Here is an 8,269-nt window from a genome sequence, read left to right on the forward strand (position 1 = left end):
ATTGAATTTTAAAGCCATATTTTGTGGAAAACCATTCTTTGCACGTCATATAAATATTCATTAGGTGGGCTGATGATGTCACATCCCAACTTTCCCATTTTTAATGTTTTATGAAATCATACTTATATTTTCTATACATATATGTCTATCTAGTGCTTAATAATAATAATAAGCCATATTTTGTGGAAAACCATTCTTTGCACGTCATATAAATATTCATTAGGTGGGCTGATGATGTCACATCCCAACTTTCCCATTTTTAATGTTTTATGAAATCATCCTTAGCAGTGGCGGATCCAGGGGGTGGCGCAGGGGGCGCGCGCCCCCCCTAATATTTCAGCGGCGCCATGCAAAGGCGCCGCTCAAAAAAAAAAGTAAAAGAAAGAAAAGCTAGGCGCTGCATGAAAAAATAAAAATAAAGGAAAGAAAAGGCGCCGCTTAAAAAAATTATACACTGATATAATATTAGCAACAGTAAGGAAAGACTATCCCCCAGCAAAGCAAAATCATATCATCTTCCTTATCTTTTCTTTTAACTATACCCTTTTCCCAACAACTTCGCCGGTTAAAAATAATCAGCAGTGCGCTGCCTGCATATAACTGGCGCCAATCAAGAATAATCAGCGCCATTTGGTTATAAATCGGCGCCAGTCGAGAAAAATTGGCACTGCCAGAGTCTTAACGGCGCCGATCAAGGATAATCTGCGCCACCTAAATCTAAATCGGCACCAGATAAAAATAATCGGCGCCATCTGGTTATAAATCGGCGCCGGTACAGAAAAATCAACGCTGCCTGAGTTCTTAACCGGCGCCGATCAAGGATAATCAGCGCCACCTAATTCTAAATCGGGGCCGGGCAAGAATAAACGGCGCCATGGTATGTTCACCTTGTCTACACTGATGTATTACTTTATTTAGATCAGATGTACCCCCATCTATAAAAAGGAAAGAAACCTTAAATTGATGCTCTCTAGTGTTACTTTGACTATTTCAACATGTTCAAATGTAAATCTGTTTTCCTTTTGTGTACCCTAGCTGTGTGCTTTTGTCTGATTGCAAGATAAGTTCAGTCTGGCTCAAATTTCAATGAATATTTTATATCAGGAAAAGTACAGTATTTATATTGTATTCTGATATTGCATCCATGTGTCCTTGCTTAAATGCAAGTAAACGATGGTCTTATTAATATTATACCCTTCATACCTATCTAATTGCTTTAAACAATCCATTTTATATTCGTTTTGTGACAGATTCTACGGGGTAGGCCTATACATGTATAGGAAATTTAACTGCAGTTGTTTTTTGAAATGCGATTTTATTTCACAAAATTTACTCTCGCTTTCATCATCAGTCTATTGACTTATGAATATTGAGCTATGTAGTTCTGTACATTTTTATTGGAACTTGAATGAAGACCCCGCCCATAAAGAATAAGAATAATTGATGCTGCCAATATTGCAATTTTGCATTTCGTATATCTGTCATATTGTTTTTACTTATAATAAGCATTATAATAAGCATTAATTTATATAGCGCAGCTTTTATATGGATATATTCAGCTGCGCTTGTTCAGAGCTCTTTTTACTTATGTCTACACAGCATATTTTCTTAACTAAAGAGATATGTTTTTAATTTTGATTTGAAGAGAGCCAAGGATGGAGAGCTTCTTATATCAATTGGCAGGCTATTCCATAGTTTGGGGGCAGCAAGTGCAAATGCACGATCACCAAGTGTGACTTTTGTTTTGTGAAATGGGATCTGAAACAATAATTTATCTGTGGAACTTCGCAGGCTTCGACTGTGTGATTGGGTTTTAAGTTTGAGTAATTCTGTAATGTAATGTGGGGCTTGACCGATTAATGATTTATATACAATTAATGGTCTAATGATCTGATGGTCTGGTCCCATGCTAGTTAGGATCAATCTTGCTTATTTGACTTTCGCCTTTAAAATAAATAAATCACATTTCTTTACAAACAATCCATTTCATATCAGAATAAATTCAGGAAGTGGCTCTGTCTTTGAATGATATTTCTCAGTCTTTCTGGAAAGATATGCAATTTTTTCGCTAAATGTCATGCAAGAAGTATTACCTTGAAGATATAGTATTTTTAATATTCTGATAAATAATACTGCATGGTACATTCTTCCACGTATAGGTAATTTTTTCGGTTACTTCTCAAATGGTTTTTTCACAAAAACTCTATTTCACCTCCATGTGAATATCCATGATAATTATATGAGTTACTGAACTTCTGTACACTTACATGTAATAGGTACACAGGCCCCTATATACCCGTATTGAAAAGAATTATATATTTCATGCCTACTCTACAATGTTATTTTTATTTTTTTTAATTTTCAAATATCTGTCACAAACATGATTACATCAAAAATGTTTTTCCCTGCTTTACGATGCTCTGTATCCCTGAGACTTCACGCAAAACTTGCAAGTATAAAGAGCTGACTTGCCCTTTTTCTTTAGTCTATTGATTTGCATTTAAACAACTCTCTTTATAGCAGAATATAATAAACCCAATGCAGCTAGGGTGTTTACTCTGTTTTCTGTAAATATATTGAAATTTATTTTAAATATCATTCAAATTCGTGTTACTATGAGGATATTACATACTGGTTAATAATGTTTATGATGGATGTTTCTGTGTATACAGGAAATTTTCTGTAATACCGGTTGTCAGTTGTTTTAATTGAGAGTCTTCATTTTCACGAAGAAAAGAAACGTTCACAAATCACTACCAAAATGGCTTAAATATCTTCATGATCTATATGATCATGATTGTGAGATTTGCTGTATTTCTTTACATTTCTATGTAATTGGAAGGAAGACCCCACCCATAATAATAAAGAGAAGAATTAGATATTGATCCTGCCTACACAGTCATGTAGCTGCGTATAGTGTTACTTTGTATTTCAGATATCTACCATGAGATATTGTCTACCTTATAGGCTTATATTCTGACGGTCTGCTCCCACGAGCTTTTGCTTAAATATAAGTTAGATTGTGACTTGCTATCTTATTTTAGCCTTTAACAACATTGCATTTGAATGCAATTCATTTCATATCAAATACATTCAGTGAATTAACACTTTGGTTTTTCTAAACAGATTATTTTCTGCTAAATATCATTAAAGGACATATCAATCTGAGGATATTGTACAACGTTGTTATACTGGTTCAAAATATTTCATGGTAAATAGATTCTTCCACTCAAAGGAAATTTTCTGTAATTCCAGTTGTTTTTGCGAATCGGTCCTTTCCATTTTTCACCTAAAAAGAACTCACTCATAACTTTAGCATATTGAATTATATGAATACATCCTTACTTTAGTTTTTTAATTCTTGGTCATTCCCATATATTTGAAATGAAGAAGAAAAATATTTCATGCTGAGTTTGTGGTTTTTATTTGCATTTCAAATATATACCATTATGAGTGCTACTTTTCACACTGATGTTTTTGCCCTCATGGGTTTTTTCCTTTAAAGCATTTTAGGATCTGATTTGACTATTTCATTTTAGTCCATGAAACTGCATTTAATCAATCGATTCATTTTATATCACTAAAAATCAACCTCGAGGAGAAACTCGGTTTTCCTTTTAGTCTTCAATTTTCTGCTATATGACATTCAAAGAAGTTTTTAACTGGAGATGCACGACAGCTTGATATTTTATTCCATTTTTGTCAGCCTTGCTCGGCCAATTTTCATTGTTGAATCAAAAACTAAACCAAGATAGAAGTATCATTATTTATAACATAAGTGATGGTTTCGATTTAAAATGCCTGGGTTTTTTGGAAATTGTATGTAATTTGCTTTGAATTATTGCTCTATGGTCTTCTCAATATTTTACTGCATTTCATACTCCTTTACTATTTTGCTCACATGCATTCTCAGGTTAAATTGAAGGTACTGTATGTATTGAAGTATGCAAAAGTAGTTATCTCATTTTGTTGACCTTCTGAATATTTTCAATGGTTGTTATGCAATTCTTTTAATTACCTCATTGGAATGACTTGTTATCTCTTTATACTTTGGTGGTTGCAAATAGCCAATGATTATAGAAGCAAATCGTTTATGTTTGCTTGGTTACTTTTTGTGATATTCGAATATCACCTTACTTTAATTAATTCTGTAATTGACTTGTTTTACATTCTTGTACATCATTTGCCACCCTATAATTTGCTCAGCCAGTGCGTTTTATCAATAGTAAGCAATTCATCCTTTTCTACTTTTATACATAACAGGAATCCTCGCTCTATTTTCTACAGTTATCTCGTAATTCCTTATGGATGAACATAATATTGATTTAAATGATAATGGCCACTTCCAGCGTTACTTAAACCTGGAAATGCCAGAACTCCAATTTGATTTCCATCCTGAAGATCGTTCTATGCACTCCATATGTACCAAATACTTCTCTGAGTACGATACTGTTGTAAATTCCCGCAATTCAAAAAATAAACTCTTTCTCCTCCATGATAATACAAGAAGCATTAATAAAAAGATCGACCAATTTCAGACATTCATTGAGCAACTTTGTTATGGATATTACGTTATCGGATTTTCTAAAACGTGGTTGAATGACCAGCAGCGATCCTTCGTAACCATTGACGGCTTTACTTTTTATACAAACAATCGGGAACACAAAAGAGGAGGCGGGGTTGGGTTTTATGTATCAAATAACTTGAAAGTCAATGAACTTACCGAGCTTTATGTCATGTCTGAGGTTATTGAATGCATATCTATCAAAATAGAATTACCTGATAAAAAACAAATAGTTGTTGGAGAAATATACAGACCCCCTAAAGGTAGTGTCCATGATTTTTTACACCGTGCTCAAAGTCTTTTGTCAATGCATGTTTTGAATAATAAAAAGGTTTTTATAATGGGAGATTTTAATTTGAACTTGTTAGATCGTAATACCCCCTGTAATCAAGAATTTATAGATATGATGTTATCCAACTTTTTCATTCCATTAGTAGCAAAACCCACACGGATTACAGATACGTCATCAACCTTAATTGATAATATTTTTGTTAACGATTTTTCCCATATATCATCTGGCATCTTGGTATCGGATATATTCGACAATTTCCCAATATTTGTTGAAATTGTATTTGATAGAGTCTCTAAAGATAGCAATATTAAACATACATTTCGTGACTTATCGGATGACAATATTATTAGACTTCGAGAGAGACTGGAATTGGTTGACTGGAGTGAAATATACAATATTCACGACAGTGTTTGTTTTGACAAGGTTATGGACATATTTATGTCGATTTATCAAGAAACTATACCACTAAGAAAATTTTCCCGATCTAATTATAAAAAATACCCAGAATTCTGTGGGTTTCTAAATCGCTCCTGAAGTTAATAAATCGTAAAAACAATTTATATTGTAAATACAAAAGGAATCCTGAAAATAGTCATTTAAAACGTAAATATGTTCGTTATCGGAACGTTCTTACATCCCTGTTACGTTTAGCTAAAAAACAGTATTTTGCTAATCAATTTAATAAGTATAAAAATGATGCATCGAGTACATGGAAGGTAATAAATAATGTTTTACAAACAAAGAAATCGAAGGAGTTCACTAAAGAAATTATGAATAATAATGTAACGGTTGTTAATCCTGCAGATATGGCTGACGTGTTTAACAACTATTTTGTTGATATTGGTGCGACTCTTTGCCATAATATTTCTGAACCTGACAAAAGATTCCAGTACTTTCTAAAAAATCCCAACCCTAAAACCATTTTCCTTACTCCGATCACTGAATTTGAAATAAAAAATATTGTAAATAATTTAAAACCTAAGAAAAGTCCTGGATGCGACGAACTTACGAATTGTGTCATAAAACGTGTCATTAATGAAATTTTAACTCCCTTGACTTTTATATTCAACAAATCTTTGGTAACTGGTCTGGTTCCTCAAAATATGAAAGTAGCCAAGGTTATTCCAGTGTTTAAAAAAGGCGATAGACGGATTGTCAGCAACTATCGTCCAATTTCACTCCTTACTTCCCTGTCTAAGATTCTTGAAAGATTAATCTATTCTCGTTTGACAAATTTCTTATCTGATAATCATATTTTATGCGACTCCCAATTCGGTTTTAGAAAAAAAAACATTCCACTGTACACGCCTTACTTTCTTTTATTCACAAAGTGGCAAATGCTATTGATAATTCTCTGCACACAGTTGGTGTATTCCTGGACCTTTCCAAGGCCTTTGACACGAGTAATCATGATATTTTGCTTTACAAGTTATCACATTATGGTGTGCGTGGAAAGGCCTTGGAATGGTTCACGAGTTACCTAACTAACAGAAAACAATTTGGTTCAATAGACATGATAGAAGACCATAAATCTCAAATGAAAACTATTTCTTGCGGTGTACCGCAAGGATCACTCCTAGGCCCACTGCTTTTCTTGTTGTATATTAATGATTTTAATAATTCATCAAATTACCTATCATTTATTCTTTTCGCAGATGACTCGAACCTTTTTTTGTCACACCGTAACCCTAATTTACTACTTACCATTTTGAATAGGGAATTGCGGTCTGTTCAGACATGAATTCAAGCAAATAAGTTGTCACTCAATGTAAACAAAACAAAATTTTATGCTTTTCAGTATACTCTTTGAATTCTTTGCCGGACCATGTAATTATAAACAATGTTAATTTGCAACAAGTTAATTCCACCAAATTTCTCGGTCTTTACATTGATCATGGAAATGTCAAATTGATTATATATGTAAGTTATCTTCTCGTAACACTGGCATTTTGAATAAACTAAAATATTTTTTTCCTGATCACATTTAAAAAACATTATTTTCTACACTTGTTTTATCTCATATGAATTATGGAATATTGGCCTGGGGTAATTGCAATACAACCTTAATTAATAAAATATTCACGATACAAAAACGAGCAATTAGGGTGGTTAATCAAGTTGGTTTTTATTCCCATACAAACCCATTATTTTTCCAAAATAAAGTACTCAAAATTTCTGATATATATGCATTTCAAGTTGGTATATTTATGTTTCAGCTTTCAAGAGGTGAATTGCCTGATACATTTGTTTCTATGTTTCAAAGGAACAATCTAATCCACACATATCCCACCCGGCTAAGTGACTCCTATCACCTTCCGCGTACTCGCACTCTCCTTGCTCAAAGAACAATCGCATTTGAAGGGCCCAGGTTTTGGAACGATCTTCCCGATGATATGGTACATAGTGCCTCACTTAATATATTCAAACGTAAATTGAAAGCGATGCTTATATCAATTCTTATAATTTCCCTTTGTAAACTTTTATATTCATGCACTTTTTTAATACGCTCTGGCCGAGTAATGAGTAATAAATAATAGTCATAGAGTGGCGGACTCTTTTTTATTATTTTATTTTTTTGTATTCCTTACACAATCGTCACATTTTTGGCATTACTTTGTTATAATCAATTTACTTACCTGTCCTCTCCTCATTAAGACCTATTTTTTTCTGGATCCTGCAGACTTAACAAGCCTTGCTTTTTTTATGCAGGTTCCCTCATATTTCACTCTTTTAATTTGTCTTTAATTCCAAATCGCTATTTTCTTTAATTTGAATTAATTGTTATGCCTTGTCTGATTTGTATTCTCATAAGTTTTCTGATATTGTTTCATAATTTTATTTGTACTTGTGAAATATGTAAAATAAAATAAAATTAAAAAATATCAAATCTGGTTATAAATCGGCGCCGGTAAAGAAAAATCGGCGCTGCCTGAATTCGTAACCGGCGCCGATCAAGGATAATCAGCGCCACCTATATCTAAATCGGGGCTGGTCAAGAATAATCAGCGCCATCTGGTTATAAATCGGCGCCGATCAAGAATAATCAGCTCCACCTAAATCTAAATCGGCGCCGATCAAGAATAATCAGCTCCACCTAAATCTAAATCGGCGCCGGACAAGAATAATCAGCACCACCTGGTTAAAAATCGGCGCCAGTCAAGAATAATCGGCGCCTCCTGGTTCTAAATCGGCGCCAGTCAATTATGAATTGCCGCTGCCTGAATCTTACGTGACGTCTGTAAAAATAATCAGCACTACTTGTTCTAAATCGGCGCCGGTCAAGAATAATAAGCGTCCCCTAGCTGGTTCCAATAAATAGGCGCCGGTAGAATAATGAAGAAGGGCCTATTGCTAACCAAATCTAGATCGGCGCCGGTCAAGAATGATCAGCGGCACCTGGTTATACATTTTAT

This window comes from Lytechinus pictus, chromosome 15 (assembly GCF_037042905.1).
Source record: "Lytechinus pictus isolate F3 Inbred chromosome 15, Lp3.0, whole genome shotgun sequence".
NCBI classification, from domain to species: Eukaryota; Metazoa; Echinodermata; class Echinoidea; order Temnopleuroida; family Toxopneustidae; genus Lytechinus; species Lytechinus pictus.